General features: G+C 43.7%; 1 long non-coding RNA gene across 1 annotated transcript in view; it reads right to left on the reverse strand.

Annotated features, from left to right (window-relative positions):
• The window catches only part of LOC120408770, a 135,146-nt gene that overhangs the window by 15,233 nt on the left and 96,180 nt on the right, over positions 1-23,733 (reverse strand). Inside the window, exon 4 of the long non-coding RNA XR_005600955.1 lies at positions 3,719-3,849. This is a non-coding gene — a long non-coding RNA (uncharacterized LOC120408770). The remainder of the gene's footprint in view (positions 1-3,718; positions 3,850-23,733) is intronic.

Here is a 23,733-nt window from a genome sequence, read left to right on the forward strand (position 1 = left end):
TCTTGGTCCATTGGGTATTTGTAGTTTTCTAGAATACAGCAGAGTCTTAACATGAGAGCAAAAGAAAAATACCTTTTACACTGACATACTCACTGCTCTAGGCATGTCCCATGCTGAGCTCTCTTAGGGCAAGCACTAGGCTGCATACTGGTGGGGGGTGCATTACACACCCCTTTATGGCGGTATTATCTCCAGTTTACAGATGAGGATAATAAGGCACAGAGCAGGTAGAGTCATTTGCCCAAGGTCACACAGTCAGTCAGTGGCAAAGCCAGAATTAGTACTCAAGAGTTTCTGACTCCCTGGCCCTTACTCTGATCAAAGTAATCCAGTTTTAGAATTAGAAATAACCCCATGTGATGTCAGTTGGAAGTTTGAATGATACAGTGATATTACTTTTGATATAGCATCTTTCATTTCAAAGTATTCCCTAGCACTTTACAGACTTATACGCAGGATCCCTGCGTCTACCTTTGAAATGCAGCTGCTTCTTGGGTAAAGGGCAGAATAAGAAACTGTTTAACAGCTCACATCATGCCAATACTATGCATTTTTGAAAGAGTATTCTTCATGTCCTTTTCTTACTGAGACAGCACAGAGAATTTAATTGAGCAGCACAGCAAGTTGTTACTTAACCTGGAATTTAGCCATGACACCAAGCAACACCCCAAGTCTTTTTCTGAAAAGAGCCATAAGATTTTTAAGTGACCTCTGCCCTGATTACCTCTGTTCACCTGAAAGACTGCAACTGCAACAGGTGTCACTTATAGCCTTGTGAGATAGTTAATTGCAAGTATTAGTCTCATTTTACAGATGTGGAGGCTGAAGTACCGGTTCAGCATTGATTTGGAGGAAAGAGTGCCACCTGCTAGATCATATACACCACTTCCAGTGGCACATAGTCCTTGAGTGAATGGGTGTCGTCCAAGACTTGACCCTGCCCAACCATACTTAGCTTGTGAGCTCTGACAGGAGCACCAGACAAGGTAGTACAAGGTGGTATAACCTAGAATAAAGTTAATGGGTGTATTTCAAAAATTGGATATCAGCTCTGCCTACATTTGCTGGTTGGTTGATGTATTTCTAATTATTATAAATATTAACATGTTTGCCCACCTAGTACATATAAAAATATTAATTTGACATTTTACTTCATTGTGCATCACTTTAGTGATTCTTATGTTACCATAAGACTCCAACAGAGGACACGTTGCTGTATGGTTTCCTTGCCACCTGGGCATTTTTAAGCTGAAGGCTCCATTGAGGTGCTCTATTTGAAAACAACTGTATCAGAGATATAGAAGAAAATCTAGTATCCAGTGGGATGTGCATAAGTTTTCTATTTTTGTTTGTGTTATCAAATGATTCCTAAATAAAAATTGTGTGCCTTCTTACCAAACATTTGGTTCAGTTTTTATAATATGAGCAAGAATAAAATAGGTGTAAAATCATGAACAAAAAAGGGAGATATCATGGGTTTGCAGTGACTGTTCAAATCTTCTTTGTGAGCATAAGCTGAATTTCTTGGACCAGATTTGGCAATGTGGGGAATGAAAAATGGACTCTGGTTCAGATAAGTCTATTTTTTCCATACAATGCTTTAAGTTAATTCCCTCTTTAGGTAGGAAAAGAGTTTACTGCGTTTGGTACTGACAAAACCAAGGTGCATCCGGTTACCATTAGCCCTATCTGCTTGATCTGTTTCAGAAAGTGAGAGGTGATATTCTGATGCAGTTTGAATTCATCCTCTAAGAACTTGTCAAATTAATCAGTTACTTCATATTACTGCAACATGAACTAGGCTATCTGGCCTGACACCACACATTTCCTACAGCAGAAAGTCAAAGAACATTTTTTTCTTTAAAGCATTTGTTGCTGCCTTCAAGAACATGAAATTCACATTACTGCTGCTAAGTCTCTAGCAATCACATGTTTTGCCTCCTCCACAATAACTGATTATCCAACACAGGTTTATTTTTCCCCTCTGATTATTTTGCAAGCACTCATTATTCTTATTCTGTCTCCTTAAAGGGACTCCAAAGAGGTTATTGTTGCCCCCTCATTCTCTATCATTTGGCAGAATTAACCTATCAGTTTCCTGGGATTCCCATCAATGGAATGAGCCAACAATGGACCTATGTTAAAATCTGGACTGTGCCACAAAATGAAATTTATTTAAATTAGGGGAGATTAGGAGAAGGGAGATGGGAAAAGACCCTAAAGCACAGGTTTATAGGTTCTATATCACTGCTCTTGTCCTTTCTCCTCCCCAAACAGCAACAAACATCTTAGAAAGAGGGTAGACAGGGAACACTCATTGGGTTATTTGAAAGTGATATCTATAATGGTAAATATTGTGCATCAAACTTTGTGGGGCTTAGCAATATGCTATCATTTACCTTGTGGATGAATCCCATCCCATTGCATCAGCTAAACATTACTTCTAGATGGACCATTGTTCTGATCTATTATGGCAATTCCTGTGTAATTGCAACAGTTCAGTTGAATTCTAGGCTAGGAGAGTGCCTGTTGATAAGTACGTTTTGGCAGTTCATCTCCTATGTGCTGGGGAGGGAGGGAATTAATCATAAACTTTATAGCAGCTAAGTGGTTCTCAAACTTTTTTACTGGTGACATAGCAACTTTTTTACTGTCACATAGCAAGCCTCTGAATGCGACCCCCTCCCCCCATAAATTAAAAACACTTTTTTATATATTTAACACCATTATAAAGGCTGGAAGCAAAGCAGGGTTGGGGTGGATGCTGACAGTTTGTGACCCCCCATACAATAACCTCACAACCCCTTGAGGGTCCCGACCCCCAGTTTGAGCACCCCTGAGCTGGATAATAATTAAGTTTAAAAATTACTCTGTTACTCAGAATCTAGCTTAGTCATAAATGTACAGTATACTCTAAACAAACTGACAATTTCTAGATGAGCAACTCCCTAATTGGCTAAAGCCAGCCTGTATTGACTTCAATATTATCTTCAGTAATCTATTCAAAGTGCCGCTGTAGCAAACTGTTGCTCTGCTCCACTACAATACATCAGACAATACAACTGAGGCTACATTATCATAAAAGAAAGTTGTCACAGGAAAAAAGCTTTCTGCTTGTAAAAGAAAAGTCTTGGGTGCACCTCAGCATTAGCTTCCAGACTATGTTATGCTGTGACTACATTGAAATATACAGTTTAGTGGCAAAATATGTTTTACTTTCCATTGGTAGAAATATCTGCCTGCATATTTCTGTGGTTTTCCCTTCCCTCCCCATCCCAGCAATTTCCTCTGGGCCTTATCATGAAAGGTGCTTAGTACCATCTCTGCAGTGACTTAAGTGTGAATTTAAGGAGATGTTTATTTTGCAGGAGCAAAATTCAGAATGGTACATGAACTGAATCAAATACACACACACACCTTTTAGCATCTTCATATCCTGAAATAGTAATATTACTAAGTTGTACTTACATGGCACAGTAAAATGTATACAGCATACTGAAATACACATATAGAGACATCCTGCCTCACAGAAATTACAGAAGGAAGTGACAACACAGTGAAGGAGTAAAAAAAAGCAAAGAATAAGACAGTTCTTGGGAGGAAATGAATAATATAGTTATGTAGTCACCTGGGATACTAATGCACATCTTCACCTGGGATGCTAATGCACATCTTCAAGTTCAAGATATTATTAATAAAATGTATATGTAATTGTTACCTATTCTCCTGGTAACAGACAGCTATTTCGAAGCTCTCCCTTCTCCCATTCTCCAGAGTTCCTGGATGCTGCTAGCTGAAAGAAGATGATGCAGGAGAAGGTGACACCCAGCCACCACAAGATGTGTGCACCTGTAAAGGGCCAGCAGGTAGGAGAAGCATAGTTAAAAATCAGTTCGAGTCAGATGAGTCATTTCAAAACTGGAAGGGAGAGGGGGAATCATGTATTTGGTCTATATTGCTTGTATGTTTAAATATGAGTATTTTAAACATAATGTTGGATTATTTCTGGACTTTTCTTTCTAGGGATAAAAATGCAGTAGGGTGCTGGCTGTAAACAAGCATTGTTGCTCCAGCTTTCACTGCAATAACAGAAAGTGGTATTTGTTTTCAAAATATAAACATGTTTAGAAGTGGTGGTTCACTTTAAGTACGGCAATGAATTTCTTTGTACAGAAAGGACCTTATCCTGCAAAGTGCTGGGCCCCAGTTCATGAAAATCATAGGCATGTGCTCATGTGTTTTGCTGACTAATGGTCTAAGTGTCCTCATCTCGCACTGAAATTACTTCATACGAACCTGTTGGGAGAGAGGGAAGAAGCCACAGAAATATGCAGGCAGATATCAGGCTGGACAAACGTGTCCACGTGAACAGAAAATTAGATCCACCTGATTTATTTAACTGTAAAATAAATATCTATCAAGAAGGTCATGTGTTGGACTTTATTCAGGCTTTGTAAGAGAGGGATGAGACATATGAATTTTGTATGTCACCACACAGGGCAGAATTAATTGAAGATTATTCAAGGGCAGAGCACTTTCTCAATTAGATAATGAATTAAGTGTTAACTTGGCAAAAGTAGAATCCTAAAAATAACCTTGAGGGAAGCTATGAATAGTTAGAGAGTATCTGGGAGTCATTCGCATACAGGGAGTGTAACAATTTCCATATGCTCCTCAGAAGAAAGAAAAAACACAGACACCTCCTAGATAAACCCTAAACTTGTCAGAGATTTATGACAAACAGAAGCAATAATTTTACCCATATCCCCCAACCAAATGTGACTGCAGTGAATCCCATCAAGGATTACCAGCTGTGCTGGGGTGGGGAAAGTTTTTGGCCTGAGAGCCACATCTGGGTATGGAAATTGTATGGCGGGCCACGAATGCTCACAAAATTGAGAGTTAGGGTGCGAGGAGCTCCGGCTGAGGGTACAGGCTCTGGGGTGGGGCTGGAGATGAGGGTTTGGGGGTGCAGGAGAGTGTTCCAGGCTGGGACCGAGGGGTTCGAAGGGTGGGAGGGGGATCAGGGCTGGGGCAGGAGGTTGGGGCATGGGAGTGGGTCAGGGATACAGGCTCTGGGCAGCACTTACCTCAAGCAGCTCCCAGAAGCAGCAGTATGTCTCCACTCCGGCTCCTATGTAGAGGTGCAGCCACATGGCTCTCCGTGCTGCCTGCATGGCCAATGGGAGCTGCAGGGGTGGCACTTGAGGCGGGGGCAGCATGTGGAGCCACCTGGCTGCCCCTATGCATAGGAGCCAGAGGTGGGACATGCCACTGCTTCCGTGAGCCATGCAGAGTGGGGCAAGCCCCAGACCCCACTCCCCAACTGGAGCACCAGAGCAGGGTAAGCCCCAGACCCCGCTCCCCAGTGGGAGCTCGAGGGCCAGATTAAAATGTCTGGGGGGCCAGATGCAGCCCTTGGGCCGTAGTTTGCCCACCCCTAAGCTATGCTCTTTGTCAGAGTGTATCAGTCGTGAAAGAGTTAATAACTCACTGGTTTCTTGCTCTACAAAAGAGAGAAGGAGAAGGAAATAGTTTCTTTTGGAAAAGAGTCTAAAGACACCCAGAATACCACAAGTTAAACAATGAGGGTGAGCTTAAGTGCCATGCTTCTTGGAGATGGCAGAACTCCCAACCCAAAAGCAGGAGCCTTTTTGCCATCTTTGCATCCTCCTGATCCTGAGCCAGAATGACCAATGCACACTGTACACAACACAAGGGTTTGCCCTAATTTACAGCAGTAGCACTTCCCATAAGCCTCCTCTACAGGTCGCTCCCTTTGCAATGCATGCTCCATGAGAATCCACACTTGGCCAATCATGGGGCTTTAATTCCCCCTTTATTCAGCCACAGGGACCATAGCTGAAAGGAGACTCCTTCCTAGACAATTATTGCTAAAACTCACTGTTCCAACCGACTGGCTGCAATTTCAAAGTACAGCACGGAAGCCCATGGTCCTGCCCAAAGGTTTAGAGGAGAGATGGCCCTGCTCAGTCACATGAGCAATGCTGATATTTTAAAACTGATTAGAGAGAAAAAAAATATTTACATCCGAAAAGTTTATACTAGAAAACCATTACAATATTAAAAATATGAATCCTACATGGATTAAAGTCCTCTTTTTCAGACAACGTCCTTCCTTTGGAGCCTCTGTCACACATTTTGTACACCAGTTTCATGCACTCAGATCTTAGCAGATAACTGGGAACCTAAATCTGGGATTAAAACTGAAGGCTACTTGGAGGATACTGTATGCATAAAATACAGTAATATAGATGTGCCTCAAAAGCATTTCAGTAACTGCATTATTTCTAGAATTGGACAAATTTTTTCAGCTGAAGCTGGTTTTGGTGAAAAAAATGCACTGCCCGTGACACTGGAATACTTCACAAATTTGTGTCAGTTTTGCAGAATTACTTAGATTTTAAAAAAAAAAATTTTTTGAAAAAAAAACACTCTCTGGATTTGGCATTTCCTAAACTAAACATTTCAAGTTTTTGATTCAAAACAATTTTTGTTTCAAAATTTCCTTTAATTTTAGTTAAAAAACAATCAAATTATTTTAAAATGGTCAAAATAAAAAACTAAACATTTTAATTTTCTCAGAACAAAACATTTCACTCAACTGGTTTTGGTTTGGGGCAGGGAGGGTTGGACTTTCTAGCAAAAGCCAAAAAAAATTCTCATTTTTGTACAGTTCTAATTGTGGCTTTCTGAAAGAAAGAAAGAAAGAAAGAAAGAAAGAAAGAAAGAAAGAAAGAAAGAAAGAAAGAAAGATGAATGTTTTGTTCTGTAAATGTTTATTTCTACATGTTTTTGAGAAGTGTATAAGGTAGAATTTTTTTTTAAATCAAAACCAAGTCAAGTTAGCATGTATGCATTGGCAGAGGCAGACACATTCTCTGGAGCTCAGCTATTAAAGCACTCTATAGAGTTATTAATATATCTTTTTACATTTATTTGACGCAAGCCAACAAATGATGGTAAGTCCCACACGATTAAGTCAAAGTTTGAGCTATATATAGAGTACCTGGACTTTGGCTAGCACGAGGAAGTGCTGTGATTCATATTCAGCAATATTAACCATTTCAGTACTGCACAATGAGTATAACGTATGTCCACAGCAGCTGTATGCATCTGTCTCATCCTCAAATGTAAGTACAAAGCAGGTGTAAATTAGCTATATTTATACTCAAAAAAATTGGTTCTGCAAATTAAGGTTGCCACACACATAACATACCTGACACAAAATCAAGTAAATGAAAGGTTAAGCCACATACAGCACAAGAACAAATGTGTATAAACTAGCCATGAACAAATTTAGACTGGAAATTAGAAGACGATTTCTAACCATCAGAAGAGTGAGGTTCTGAAACAGACTCCCAATAGAAATTCTGGGGGCAAACAATCAAATTAGTTTTAAGATAAAGTTATCTAGTTTTATGAGTGGGATTGTATGACAGATTTACCCATGGTAGAGAAGGACTGGGCTTGTCAGCCCAGGGGGTCCCTTATATTTCATGTCTTATGTTCCTACAGTCTCAGGCTTCAAGGCTTTAGTCAGTCACTGGTAGGGGTCAGGAAGTAATTTTTTGTTTCCCTGATGTATTCACAGGGGGTGGGGGGGTTGTCTGCTTCCTCTGAAGCACCAGAGACGGCCATGGCTGAAGATGGGATGATGGACAGGGAGTCATTCCTCTGAGGTGGTACTGAAAATTGTCTCTCAGGGCTTGGCTGATAGAACCTGACCACTTGGGGAAGACCTAACTGATAACTCTATTTGGAGATGGGAAGAAATCCTACCCCTCTCCCCCATAGGTCAGATTGGCAGAGAATTTGAAGGGGGTAGGGGGAAGTGCCACCTTCATCTGTAGCATGGGATGTGGGTTACTTGCCAGGATTATCGGGGCATATCTCACCGAATCATTTCCATACTATTGCCAGGAACTTAGGCATTGGTGCACTTCGGTCCTTCCTGTTCTCTGCCGGTGACACATAATAGTTTAGTCCCCTGAGCTCTGGAATACTTTGATCTAATTCAGGTTGTTGGCCTTGGTATGAAGATGGCTGAGTGGTGTTTAGTGGCCTGTAGAAGAGGAGGTCAGACTAGAAGATCTGCTGATCTCCTTTGGCCTTAAAGTCTATGACTCCATACCTTGTTTGTCTACCCCCAGATAAACACTACCACAACCACTATACATCATAGACCATACACCACAACCTTAACCCCTGTAAGGATGGTAGCCTTCAAACTCCCTTCCTTGATTGGATGAGCATACCTAAAATGAGCATCTTCTATCAAGAACACTGGAGTTTGCTTGCCTCAGTATTTGCATCAAGAATTACTGAAGCTAAAAACCAAAAGTGCATGATTATGCCCAAACTGAATTCATTTAAATATTTGAACATTTTACATTAATCATCTCTAGTGAACATACACATTTTGTGCTTGATGTCCTGTATACATTGTGCCTTGTTAGCTGAATGATCAACTTATGCAGATTCTGATATATTCTCTTTCTGCTAGACCAAGCTTCCATGTCTAATAGATTTGGAGGGGAGTGTTTTGGTGAAGGCTTGAGGGTGTTTGGAAAGTGTCCCTTGGTAAACATGGTGCTGGAAGACTGGTGCACATATCAGATTTTGCAAGTAAGTAACCTGGCTGCCATCTGGCAAGTTTGGCTTGTGAAGAAAAGCATGGAGAGATAAATAGTCACACACCTATTATATATAGCAATGGACCATATCAGGTGGATATGGAAGCGGCTATGGACTCCGGCTTTATCTTCAGAAGTGGTGCAAGTATCTGCACCAACCAGTTTCTGAACTTCTATGATCCCTAATCTCATGATCTGGTCCCACAGCCAAACCGAGGCACTGGGAGATTGCAGCTTTCCAATCTTTTCACTGAATGGTAGTTAGCAGTATGACAATGATTTCCCATTGCTAAGGGGTTAAAAATCTCATCATGTCTGGGTGAGCATTCCTACATAGAGTTTTGCATACCCATATGTCATCAGTTTTCACTTTGTAAGACTTCACCATCCTCATATCTGAATCTTTGCTTTCCCCAAACAGCAGAACTGAATAACACCAAACAAAAGCAGGATTTCTACTATGTATTTTGCCAATCAGTACCATGTGTTTCCTCCTTTTAGTTTCCAGTATAAACCTTCATTACTACTCAGGCTGTGGCAGCTATATAACTTTACATGAGGTTACATGAAGTTACGTAAAACAAAATAATCTGATGCAACTTGATGCATCACCCAGGATATCAGAAGAAAAAAATCTGGTTTGTTTTTTCCATGGTGTTAAATGTACTTTAAAATATTAAGTCAAGAAACTAAATAGCACTTGAAACAGGCTTTTGAATCAAGTATTCATCCCCCATATCTTGTGCATCATCATTATTAAAGCTAAATGTCACCTCTTTTTTTTTTTTCACATGACTCATTTCTGCAAAGCAGCAGCTCTGCTGTAACAAGTAGCATTTTCCCCAGCCAGAAGCTTTGCCTCATTAGGAGACTGATGCTGTCAAATTTACTCACACTGAGTAGTATCTTTCTCCATGAGTAATCCTATTAATATTTGAGGGCAACTTGAGACCGTCAACGCATTGCATGATGCTCTTGCCAATAAAGTAAATTGCACAAACATGTCACAAATGTGTTCAATATGCACCAATAGTATTTCCCACCTTATGTGTAACCCTTTTGGGGTTTAGAGAGCACGGTCCCTTTATATATTTTTCCTGAGGGGGTAAGTGCTGATTATTCCAGAAGGAGGAAGTGCTTTTGGTGAGAGGGGGAGCGGGGGTGGAGGGGGGAGAGCAACAGGTATGTTTGTCTGGTTGGAGCTCCAGACAGAAGGGCTGCAGCAAGCAGGCCCTCACAGAGTGAAGCAGCCAAGAACCTGCCTGAAGCCTGGGAGGGACAGATTGGGGACACCCCAGGACAGAAGTCAGTAGGAGCACTGCGCCAGGGAGGAATCGCCCGAGAAGGATAGACCAGAGCTGGACCCAGTATCACAGCTGCCCACAGCTGCATGGGGCTGTGAGTACCGGGGCTTGTGACTCTGCACTGGGAATAAGGAGGGAGGCTGCTAGCTAGCTAAGTTGGGAGGTTGTCGCTCTATGTGGCTTTGCAGAGACCTGCAGAAGAGGGCACTGGAAGGTTTTGTTAGGGGACCGTTTACTAGCACCAAAGACAACCAGGAGCACCCAAGACTCACCACTGGACTAGAACTTTGTCCAGGACTCCTGAACTCTGTGTGCAGACACATTGCTCGGTGTCTGCCCTTCCGGACTGTGCTACCACAAGGCCTGTCGGGCCTGGTGTTGAATGCAACCCTGTTTTATCACTCCCCTACATTTCCCCCTGTTATTTTTCTCCTTTCATCCCTCTGTGAATAAAGATTTCCCTTTCCTATAGTCATTGTACTCTTCCGGTGGGTGTGTGTTCACTCGGGGAGGGGTTGGAACAGGTGCCCCTGTGGTGGAAGGGACCTTCCCTGCTGCCTTCCTGTGCACGCCTTCTCTTGGCCAGAGCTCTCTGCAGAGCAGACTCCATCTTGGCCACAGGAGCGCTAAAGTTACATATGTTTTACTGTAGTACTAGCTGTTTAAGAAATATTAAATGTACAAAATCTCTAACATTTTGATATTCATGTCTCTGCAGTGTGATTACACTGGAAAGAACTCACTATCAGAATGGACCTAGCCCTTGCCCTATTTTCCTCTGTGGCATAGCCATGGAGCCCCACTTGGAGACTACCGGGGGTTCCTCCATGCAGGATATGTCTGCATTGCAGTCATGGTATGTGCGTGCACGTTGTGCAGTCATACCAAAGCTAGCTTTAAACTACCTAGTTCAGGAAGCAGTGAAGTTACAGCAGCCCAGGTTTCAGCACAGGCTGTACAAACCCACCCTGGACCCACAGTAACTACCCAGGTGGCTGGCTCATGCTGCTGTTGCTTCACTGCTTTGGTCCCAAGCTAACTGGGCTAAAGCTAGCTCAGGTATGTCTACCCGAGCTGCACGCAACACCCCATAATTGTAGTGTAGACACTATCTCAGAAGAGACCAAGTAGCATCCACACATCTGCCTATATGGCAGTTGGAGCACTTGGGGATTGTCACAGTGAAGCCCAGTACCTTTACCCCACAGCTGCCAGAAAGGGGGCCAGTTCCTCACTAGCTGATTGACAGCGGGACAGGAGAGACTAATAGGGTGGAAGGCCCAAAAAAGCAGGTCCCCAGCAAATAACCCTGAAACAGAGTTGCAATCTGAGAGAAAAATCAGCTGATCAGAGTAAATATCCTCTCATCACAGAGAGGTGGGCAGGAAGATGGAGCGAGAGACATGCACCCAAAAGGTAACCATTATATATAGAGGTTGCGCCTTGAAGTGAGCAGTTAGCCAACATTCAGAGCCTTGCCAGGTTATTTCCATTGGAGGAAGAAGTTGACAATACAAGTCAGGTATGTTGTTTGGTGCATTCTTGTGTATTTACAAACAATGTACAGAAAGCCTTGTTTCCCTGAACACAGTAGAAATAAAACTGCAGGCAGGGTTCTTGCTGCCAATTTCCAAGTCTGCCTTTTTAGCCAGTCCTGTGCCTCAAGAAGATCTGTCTCTGCTCCCTCTCAAGGCCACACTCTCACCTGCTTCTCTGGCAGCTTCCTGCTCTGACACACACCACAGCAACCAATTAATACCCCCGCCCCCACATAGCTTAGCTGCTACTCAGCCTTCCATGCTGGCCAATGGCTTCTTTCATTCCAGTTATCATTACAGAAAGGCATTTAACTGCTTCTTCATTTAGCCTGAATTAAAAAGGTGCTAAGCACAATCATCAGCTATAACCTAGTCCATGGTTTTGACAGCCATTAACACCTTCCAGCATAGCAATTACATAGGGGCTTCAATCCCCATGGAGGCTATTGCAATTTCTGAGAACATGATGCAGAGAGAGAGAGAGAGAGAGAGAGAGAACTAAGATTCCCAAGGAACAATTTAGGTGGGAACTTTGTTTTACATAGTGTCTATAACAGGGGTCCCCAACGCGGTGCCCACAGGTGCCATGGCGCCAGCCTGGGCATCCATGTGCGCCTGCCTACTGGCCGCCAGACAAGCAGCCACTGAAATGCCACTGAGAAATGGCAACCTCAAGAAGCACTACTGCCGAAATCCTGCCAAATTTCAGCAGCATTTCGGTGGTGACACCTCTTGATGATGCTCCTTCGTGGCGGCATTTCAGTGGCGACGCCTCTTGACGTTGCCGCTTCACTGCGGCATTTCAGAGGCTGCTTGTCCAGTGCCCACCCCACAGAAAAGATTGGGGACCACTGGTCTATACCCAAGCGGACATGGAACTCTCCTATGCAACTTCTGCTGTCGCTTGGGGCTTACTTTCCCCTTACTGTCCTTTCAGGCAAGGCCAGGATTTGGTTTGGTCTCTTCATAGGGATGAATTTCATCCCATATATATTGTCAGCACTCAGCATATTTACTACTAGACCAAAGCAGTGCAGATTCATTGTCATATAATCAGCACTGGTTGTGAAAAACTATTTGTCAGGTTGATAACTTCATATCAAGGCATGCATGGGAAGAAGCCAGTTCCCAAACTAAAGATAACCAGGCTTCTTTCCCTTGGATACATTATTTGTTTTCCACCCATAAAAATGTAACAAGTTCCCGTGAGACAATATGACGTGATTAATATTGCCTCATGTTTTTACTTGCAGGTAGCATAGAAGTTTCCATTCCTTTTCAAATATCAAAGGCCAAAAGCCCATCCAACCCAAAGAAGAGCATGCTTATTGTTTTTCTCACCAAGCAGCAGTATTATCTTTTTTACATTATGCCAGGAATAGACAGAAAACATCAGGGGGGGCCGGGGGTGGGGGGGCGCCGGGGCGCCGGCCTGGGGGCCCCGGGGCCCGGCCGGCGGCGGACCCCCACCGCTGAACCGGGACCCGGCCCCGCCTGACCCGCGGCCGCGCGGCCGCCGCGGGCGGCAGCAGCCCGCCTGGCGGGCCGCGGCGGGCGGGGCCCGCCCGCGGTCGGGGGGCCCGCCCGGCGGGCCACCGCGCGAGGACCCCCGGCCCCGCCGCCGCGCCCCCCCCGCCGCCCCCGCCCCCCCCCCCCCTCCTCTCCCGCCCTCTCCGCGCCTCCTCAGCACAGCCAGCAGCGCCAGGGCCGCCGCGGCGCCGCCCCGCGCGGCCCCCCGGGGGGGGGGGGGGGGGGGGGGGGCGGGCGGGAGAGAGGGGAGCGAGAGCAGAGAGGAGCAGCCCCGCCCAGCCCCCCCCGCCCCGGGGGCGCGGGCGGGGGGGGGGGCGGGCGGGCGGACTGGCGGCGCTGGCGCTGAGAGAGAGGAGGGGAGCGAGAGGGAGCCCCCGCTCTTCTTGGGGGGGGGGGCGGAGCCCGGGGCCCAGGGCAAATTGCCCCCCCCTCTGGGCGGCCCTGGAAAACATCTCTGAAAAGAAAAAAATGTCCCCTCTTCTCACAGTCCAATTTACAAGTAACAAATAAAGTGGGCCTACTGAGTTCTTGGAGGGAAAACACTGCTATGTGCCCACTTTGTACTCAGATCAGGCCACCATTCTTATTTAACCGAAAAGTTGCTTGCTGAAGGCAATACAGCACAAGCACAGTAAGAAAACAGACTGTCGAGTGGCCTGAGTGAGGTAATTTCAGGTCTGTCTACAGGGCAGCTGGGAGGTGCAATTCTCAGTACAGGTAGCCTTGCGCTAAACCAGGGGTCTCAAACTCAATTTACCTTAGGGCCAGTGCCAGTCCTCAAATCCTCCCAGCAGGCCAATAATGTCACTGAAGATGGTGTTCAGAAAACGTTTATATTGTATTTTTTATTTCGAATTTCTTAGAAATAATAAAAACTGTCATACAACTTTATACAATTCTTTGCCTGCCAGAGAGTTTTTAGTTTTTGCCAGACACCTGGCAATGCTTCAGTTCTGTCAGCTTGTTGATGTTTGGCCTCAGTGACTGAGCAGCTGAAACCTTCAGGATTGCAGCAAGGTGTGCATCAGATAGTTGTGTTCGCTATTTTGACTTGTTTATATTCATTGTGGAAAAAAGTGACGCTACCTCCATAGCTGACTCTGCTCAGCAACTAATGATGTTGCCTCCATGGCTGACTCTCCCCGGCAACCAGTCATGGTATCTCTGTCCCTGTCCCCCAGCCAATGGGAGCTGTGGGGGGGCGGCACCTGGAGTGGCTGTGTGCATCTCTCCTCCACGGGCTGCAGTGAGGAGGTTCTTGGGCTGCAGATGGCTTGCGGGTCAGGACTTTGAGACCCCTGCGCTAAACTGTGCTCGACCTAGCACCCTAAACACATCAATGTGGACATTGCAGCCCAGGTGGCAGCCCACACTAGCCCCTGAGCTTGGACCCAGGAGTTTGGGTGGGGTTCGAATTGGGCAGTTAACCAAAGCTGCTGTCCATGCCCCAGCAGCCACACTGCTATTTCAAGCTACTGTGAGTCTAGCTCCCCACATTGAGATTCACACCTCCCAGCCACAGTATAAACATACCTTTAGTGGTTTCAGTCCTTTTGGGAGCAGACAGCTGTCTATATCACCAAAACCACCTCCTGCAGTGGCAGCTTTTCATCAGTCTTAGCACACGTGCTGTGACACAGAGACGTTTTGACAAAAGATCCCTTGTTCTTTGCAAACACCGCGTGTCTTGTGGGCTAGTTATCCAGAAGAGATATCACATAAGGTATTTACGGAAAGCTTACAGCTTGTGAAGGTTCATACTCATTGTGAGATGTACATACAGATAACATTTAAGGGATGAAGTAATTACATTGAAAGTCTGCTTTATGGTCTTGGAGTAAAAGTTAGTCACCAGGGAACAGTATGTCTTGGTGCTGGCCCATTCAAGCAGGAGGGAGTTGTCACCCTGCCCTGGTTAGCCGGTGATGTAATACCAGGCTCAGTTGTCTAGCCCTGCTCCACCCCAAGACTTTCAATAGAAAGCCATCAGAGACAGGTGCAAATGATCAAAGCCGCTTGGAGATCAAAAAGGAATATTACAACAGAGAATCACACTGCCTATGAATAAAAACAAAAAACGATTTCACTATAATAGAGCCTGGGAAAAGATGTTCTTTATTCCTTCACTGAGAAGCTATCTTGGGGAGCAGAGATGCAATCATGAAAAATTGGATCCTGGTTCCCATGAATACAGCCAGGTCTGCAGCAGACTCAACTTTGGGGGTGGGGGGAACCTAATTTTTATTAGACAGGAAAGATAACTATTATTAAGTATCAGGGTGGATAAAAGTCAATGATTTTTTTCCCAAAAAATATTAAAAATCAGATTTTTTTATTTAAATTGGATTTTTTTTGATAAAATGCTTTTTGAGGAAAAAACTATCTAAAGATAGTTTTAATTAAGATACATTATAGATCAAAAAGAACAAAAGTACTTGTGGCACCCTAGAGACTAATAAATTTATTTGAGCATAAGCTTTCGGATGAAGTGGGCTGTAGCCCACAAAAACTTATGCTCAAATAAATGTGTTAGTCTCTAAGGTGCCACAAGTACTCCTGTTCTTTTTGCAGATACAGACTAACATGGCTGCTACTCTGAAACCTGTCATTATAGATCAAAGCTATCTCATCATGAAATAGGGATTATAAATTCTAATGCTATAGTATGAGACAATATATTCATGTAACGTTTAAGAAAAGTTTTGTAAATGAGTTCCAATAGTTCATGGATTAGGGACCCAATCTTATGGGGTTCCACGGGCTTCTGTATAGATTATTTAGGTTAATCTTTCTATCTACCCAATGGGACTCAGTGCTTAGTTTAAAAGATACCATCAGAGATACTTAGTTTTGCAGTTTTCAAACTGTGGATTTGTGTCTCCAGAGATAACATGCTTGTTAACAGCAAAATTGTTTTTAAACAAACAAACAATATATAGAGGTGAGAAATAACAGACCTCAACCCTATTGTCTCTCTGCAAATTTGTGTACTTAGAGTCAATCCCTTACCTCTCTCTAAAAGTGCAAAGTTTCAAAAAGTTCAATGAATAGCAGATTGTTGGGGGCGGAATAGATCTGGACAAGGAGAAGAATTCTGGAGATAAATGTGAGAAGGGAGGAACAGGCACTAGAAACAAAAGGGAAACTGTTTGAGCATCATATTCCAAAAGTCTTGAGGTCTTTCTGAGTGAAACCTTCATTGATTTGAGATCTACCATACCATTCTCTCACAAGAAGAGAAAACCTATAATGGCACCAGGCTGTAAAAGAGACCCAGTCAGTTTGGGAATAAGAACCATTCAAGAAATATACGTTTGCTGATGATGTTTTAAAGAAAGTCACACCAATGAACTGGTGGAAGTCACTTAAGCACTTGGATTCAGAGACTGTTGAAGTCATAATCTCACTTTTTAACAGCAGTAGCTTCTTCTGCCAGTGTAGAAAGAATATTTTCTTCCTTTGGACTAATTCATTCAAAATTGAGAAATTATTTGGGACCTGAAAAAGCAGGAAAGCTTGTTTTTCTTTTCCAGATTATGAACAAATAGGAAAATGAAGGTGAAGACGACTGAGTTAGCTGCAGTAGCCAATATTTTAAGTTTCTCATGTTGACCTGGCTGACGTAGTCAATTTAATTTTTGTTGTTGGTTTGTTTTTTTTAAATATTTCATTTAACTATTTTAGTTAAAAAGAATTTTAACAAAAACAAATCCGATTTTAAAAAACTTGAATGCTTAACTACATTCAAAAATTCATATGCTTGTTTTGTTAAAATATTATATGTTTGTTGTTGAAGAAAAAAATCCAGAATACACAATGTTGTTGTTTTAGTTAAATAAAACAATTTAAATGTCTGTCTGGTGATGTTCTCCTCCTAATACAGCATGGCAAGAAAATCCTCAAAATAGTAATGATTAACCTGTTGAATTGGAGATAGTTCACCTCCCAGTGACTTCATAAATAACTGCTTCAATTACCTTTGGTAAATGAAATAACTAAACAATCATTCATTTTTCTGATATAGCTGTAAAACTACTCTGAAAAGTTTTCAAAATAAATCACTTTAAAAATGTATAGTGTGTACCTTCTAAAAATGAAATCTACATCTATCTCTGAGTTGTGAAGAATATGTATTAAGGTTATAACAACCAACAAGAATGCACTTTTATATAGAAATCCATGATTAAATCGAGTCTTCCTGACTAGTGATTTAAATCAAATCCACCCTGATAAGTACTGATCATTAATGATCTGGAGGACGGTGTGGACTGCACTATCAGCAAGTTTGCAGACGACACAACTGAGAGGAGTGGTAGATACACTGGAGGGTAGAGATAGGATACAGAGAGACCTAGACAAATTAGAGGATTGGGCCAAAGGAAACCTAATGAGGTTCAACAAAGACAAGGGCAGAGTCCTGCACTTAGGACGGAAGAATCCCATGCACTGCTACAGACTAGGGACTGAATGGCTAGGCAACAGTTCTGCAGAAAAGGACCTAGGGGGTTATAGTGGACAAGAAGCTGGATATGAGTCAACAGTGTGCCCTTATTGCCAAGAAAGCTAACAGCATTTTGGGATGTATAAGTAGGGGCATTGCCAGCAGATCAAGGGAGTTGATCATTCCCCTCTATTCAACATTGGTGAGGCCTCATCTGGAGTACTGTGTCCAGTTTTGGACCCCACACTACAAGAAGGATGTGGAAAAATTGGAATGAATCCAGCAGAGGGCAACAAGAATGATTAGGGGGCTGGAGCACATGACTTATGAGGAGAGGCTGAGGGAACTGGGATTGTTTAGTCTGCAGAAGAGAAGAATGAGGGGGGATTTGATAGCTGCTTTCAACTACCTGAAAGGAGGTTCCAAAGAGGATGGATCTAGACTGTTCTCAGTGGTAGCAGATGACAGAACAAGGAGTAATTGTCTCAAGTTGCAGTGGGGGAGGTTTAGGTTGGATATTAGGAAAAGTGTTTTCACTAGGTGGGTGTTGAAGCACTGGAATGGGTTACCTCGGGAGGTGGTGGAATCTCCTTCCTTAGAGGTTTTTAAGGTCAGACTTGACAAAGCCCTGGCTGAGATGATTTAGTTGGGAATTGGTCCTGCTTTGAGCAGGGGGTTGGACTAGATGACCTGCTGAGGTCCCTTCCAACCCTGATATTCTATGATTCTATGACCCAGATTTGCATTTTATGATTTTGTTGTGCATTGTACCCAATTTGTTTCCACCACTTTCTCAATTCTACTGGCATCTCTCTTCCTTCTTAAGTGAACCTTCTTTTGTTTCATGACAAGTGCTGTGTGTGCTACAGGAATGATGGTTTAAGATAAAACTAGTAAACTGGGGTTCTCTGCTCCTTTGTGGCAGAGGATCTGGGATTTCTGTAAGCAGCTAGTGTCAGGGACTAGATATCACAGGGGACGATTCAAAGGGACTTGGGTGCACCTATTGTTATCCTGCATGGTGAAGACAGGGCTGGACATAGCCCAGAGGAGAGTGCTTGAGTGTCTGAAAGTCTGGTGGTGCAAGGGAACTGACAACCAGCCAGGCACAGGCAAGGCTCCCGCAAGGTGACTCTCAGTCCTGGGTACGCTGAGAACCATCACATGCCAAGGGCTGAACAGACATGAAGACTCTTTCCTTTAGGCCTGCTCTCTTCAGGTTAGAGTTGAGGCACAATGATGGTGTAGGGCAGCTTGCACTGCCCCTGTCTGAATTGTACCTGGCCTATGGAAAAATAGATAACTTTGGTTTCAAGGATTTCAACCTAGCAGCTTTTACAATGTGGGTGACACCTGGGTTTCTCAACTCAGTGATCTCCTGCACTCCTTGACTCGTCCTTTCATGCCCACCCCCATACGCTGCATGTTTGATTTGTACACCTTAATCTGGTGACTCAAGTTTCCTTTTGGTCTCTCCGATCTTCTGGGGGAAAGCCATTCTCCTTATTTCGGGTGTGCCCTTTCACGTGCCTTGTTTCCCAACATCAGATCAAACAGACCAGCATCATTTGGAGAGGGGGCTTCATCCATAGTTCTCTGCTCAGCCTCCTACGATCCTGTTCACAATGTCACACTCTTGATTTCTGTTGGGCTGATATGTTTTTTGAAACTCCACTTTAATGGAAGAGCTGGGCCATTGCTAGCCTATTGCTAGCCTGAAGTCAAGGCTTCTTTTCAGAGGCTCTGTCTGTTTCTATGCCCTGTGGTTAAATAGACCGACATCTTTCACAAGTGTTATATCACCTTAAATGTTTTAAGAAAAATTAAAAATGGAGAAAAAAAATCAGACATGATAGAATCACATGAAACAAATGCACAGGAACAAACTCACTTTACTGATGTCATAAAAGAGCAATTAAAATATGGCATATTTCCTGTTGAGATCATGTGCAAAATATGCCTTGCCTTGCAGAACTAGGACAAAGGTCACCAGTGGGTGGATGCATTATTTTTTTATTTTATTCTACAGTGACGTTCTTTATAAAACTACAGAATTATTCAATTTTAAACCTCTGTTGCCTCATTGTAAACATTCACGAGATCTCAGCAATAACACAAATCCAGTGAAAACTTGTTTAAAATAAACTGACACGGAAGAGCAATGTAATAGAATATTTAGTACAAGCTCTTGTTGCTCCTGAGTCATGGAAGCTTTCTATAACAAAAAAAATATGCTTGGTAATAGAGAATGTGGGTTACAAAGTTAACTCTGCTTGAATCAAGCATAGTTTGGGACTCACCACACTACAGTTTGACCGGCGCTAGCTATGACCATAAAGGAAAATAATTAAAAAGCACAGTTCCTGGACTTTTTTTTAATTTATTTTATTTTTTGGAAAAAGATTTTACTTTCTCCCCTTTGCCCCCATCAATTTGTTGTATCCACCTGTTGTCTCTTATCATATACTTAGGATGTAAGCTCTTAGGAGCAGCGACCATCATTTTGTTCTGTGTTTGTACAACACCTAGCTGTAATGTTTTCCAGGGGTACCCAGGGTTGTGAGATACTTCAACTCCACCTGCGCGTAGCATGAAGTGGTCTTGTCTGTGCCTGCTCTAGATCAGCTCCTTGAGCTTCTGGCTACACCCAAGCACTGACATCTTCCAGGTCTCTGTGGATCTCACCTTCTCAGTGCAGGCTAGCGAAAGACAGACACTCACCGATCCCCAAGCCCTCAGAGCACTCCCTGCAGTATTCAGCACCTGTCGCTGGACATTCTCAGAAATTACCAGGTAAGCCATCCCCAAAAGAGTCAGTGTACACACAACTTGGCTGGCACAACTCAGGGTCAGTTCTCTATAACATCTCAGCCCTGAACTATATTTACAGTGAAATAATCATTTGTTTATTGTTAAAGGTAAGTTCTAAGAGATAGTGAGTAAGGGTAACAAGTGGAAACAGAAATGGTTACACATATAAAAGGCAATCCTAGGTAAATATTTATGAATGGTTACAGTTCTACCTAATAAAGTAGATTTTCTCTCAAGGATATAGTCTTTGATAGAGCCACTGGTTTCCAGTAAAAACCCGGAGCCAAGTATTCGTGAACACCCCACACCCTTTAAGGGGTTTACTAAGCACTGGTCTACACGGGGGGTGGGGAAATCAATCTAAGTTACACGACTTCAGCTATGTGAAAAACGTAGCTGACGTTGACATACTTAGATCGACTTACCATGGTGAGTCGACTGCTGCCGCTACCCCGCGGACTCTGCTTGCACCCTCTCACAGCACTGGACTACAGGAGTCAACGGGAGAGCACTCGAGGGTCGATTTATCGCGTCTAGACTAGACGCAATAAATCGATCCCTGCTAGATCGATCGCTACCCACCAATCCAGCGTATAGTGAAGACATACCCTAAGTGAATGGACTAAAAAGTTTTACTATAACTGAGGGACAAGTCCAGTAAAACTTTGAAGTGTACCCCCCAGATCAAACTCTTCTCCCTCTTTGCTTGTTTTTTCTGTTGATTTCATATGTCTCTGTTCTTCATTAGTATTCAGTTCAAACGGTGATGGGAGGCCCACTGTGAAACAATACAATGCTTAAATTTACATGTCAATTAGTTAGATGGACAGATAGTGCTGGTCTGGCAGAAAACCTGCCTCTGCTGGTGACTCACACCTTGATACAGAAATTCCAGATATATTTTCAGTATACACACAATTTTTTAAATATCATCTATACATACATTTCATGACAACATTAATAACCAGTAAGATTCCGGCTCTCATATAACATTCTTTACAGATAAATACTATGGGTACGTCTACACTATGGGACTATTCCGAATTTTCATAAACCGGTTTTGTAAAACAGATTGTATAAAATCGAGTGCGCGCGGCCACACTAAACACATTAAATCGGTGGTGTGCGTCCACGGTCCGAGGCTAGCATCGACTTCTGGAGCGTTGCACTGTGGGTAGCTATTCCATAGCTATCCCATAGTTCCCGCAGCCTCCCCCGCCCCTTGGAATTTCTGGGTTGAGATCCCAGTGCCTGATGGGGCAAAAATCATTGTCGCGGGTGGTTCTGGGTAAATGTCGTCAGTCACTCCTTCCTCTGGGAAAGCAATGGCAGACAAGCATTTCTCGCCTTTTTTCCCTGGATTGCCCTGGCAGATGCCATAGCATGGCAATCATGGAGCCTGTTTTGCCTTTTGTGACTGTCACCGTATGTGTACTAGATGCCACTGACAGAGGCGATTCAGCAGCGCTACACAGCAGCATGCTTTTGCATGACAGCAGAGATGGTTATCAGCCATACTGCACCATCTACCAATCCATAAATTGGTAAAAAGATGATCATGGCTACCAGTTGTTTTGCACTATTTGCTGCTGTCATAAATGCCCCTGGCTGCTCTTAGCCAGGGGCGCAAAAGCCAAAATTGGGAATGACTCCCAGAGTCAATCCCTCCTTTTTGGTATCTAAAAATAGAATCAGTCCTGCCTAGAATATGGGCAAGTGTACTAGAGAACCACTGTATCAGAGAGCACAGCTGCTCTGTGTCAGATCCTGCAGAAATTATGAGCTGTATGCTATTCACAGGGGGTGCTCCTGCAACAACCCCACCTGTTGATTCCGTTCTTCCCCAGCCTTCCTGGGCTACTGTAGCATTGTCCCCCCACTTGTGTGATGAAGTAATAAAGAATGCAGGAATAAGACACACTGACTTGTTAGTGAGATATGAGTGGAAGGCAGCCTCCAGCTGCTATGATAGTCCAGACAGGACAGTAAGGAGTGTGGAGGAGAGGAGCCCAGCATCCCTCTGCTAGTCCAGGGGCAATTGAATCTTTTTTTTACACATGAAGGGTGGGGGCTAACAGAGCTCAGCCCCCTGTTGCTATGACGACGATGGTTATCAGCCATACTGCACCATCTACCAGGAAAAATTAGGGCCAGGCACCCTTGATAGACCTCACCGATGCTAGTCTGCATGGTTACCAGTCCTTTTGCACTGCCCCATGTGCCAATAGGCTGATGACAAGGACGGATACCCGTCATATTGCACCATCAGCCACCCATGGCGGGGGGGAGCAAGGATGTTGGTGTTGAGTGCTGCAGCATCGCGTCTGTCTGCAGCATTCAGTAAAGATAGGGTGACATGTTAAAGAGTCAAGAGAGGATTGTTTTCCCTTTCACTTCTGGGGGTGGGTGGGTGGGGGGGTGCATAAATTGCCGAGCTATGCCCTGACCCACCGCGGACACTGTGTTTGACCCTAGAAACATTTGGAGCTCAGCCAAGAATGCAAATACTTTTCGGAGACTGCAGGAACTGTGGGATAGCTTGAGTCCTCCAGTCCATGAGCGTCCATTTGATTCTTTGGCTTTGTCACGCAGCAGTGCGCTGAGCCCCTGCTATGGCGTCTGTCTGGAGATTTTTTTTAAATGATTTTGAATTTCGTCTTCTGTAACGGAACGCTGATAGAACAGATTTGCCTGCCCTTACAGCGATCACATCCGCATGGTCCATGCAGGAGCTCTTTCTTTATTTTGATTTTTAACTGCATCGCCACACGTGCTGATCTGAGCTCCACGCTGGGCAAACAGGAAATATTCAAAAGTTCGCGGGGCTTTTCCTGTCTACCTGGCCACTGCATCCGAGTTCAGATTGCTGTCAAGAGCGGTCAGTGGTGCACTGTGGGATACCGCCCGGAGGCCAATACCGTCGATCTGCGGCCACACTAACCCTAATCCGATATGGTAATTCCGATACTAGCGCTACTCCTCTCGTTAGGGAGGAATACAGAAACTAGTTTAAAGAGCCCTTTATACCGATATAAAGGGCCTCTCAGTGTGGATGGGTGTGGCGTTAAATCGGTTTTACGCTCCTAAAACCGGTTTAAATGCCTAGTGTAGACCAGGCCTATGACAGCAATGTGTTGGGTGTTGTCAGGCCTGTTAGGAATTGCTAACAGTATAATGGTCAGATGTATCCACTTCTACTATAGGCTTAACATCCATTCACCTTGTTTTTCCAGATTTGCAATAGGCTAAGCCTCTACTGCCACATAAACAGCATTCTCAGGAGAAGACTCACTGCAGCATCAATCTCCATGCACATATATAAGTGGAATTAAAATCTCCTTTTTAGAGTTACAGATGTAAAGTGCAGTTACTTGTTGTGCTATGTTATGTGTCCATGGACTTTTTTCCTCCCAGACTAGCGAAATCTAGTTTTGTTTTTCAAAACAGAAGAA

The sequence above is a fragment of the Mauremys reevesii genome, linkage group 6 (genome assembly GCF_016161935.1).
Source record: "Mauremys reevesii isolate NIE-2019 linkage group 6, ASM1616193v1, whole genome shotgun sequence".
Lineage (NCBI taxonomy): Eukaryota > Metazoa > Chordata > Testudines > Geoemydidae > Mauremys > Mauremys reevesii.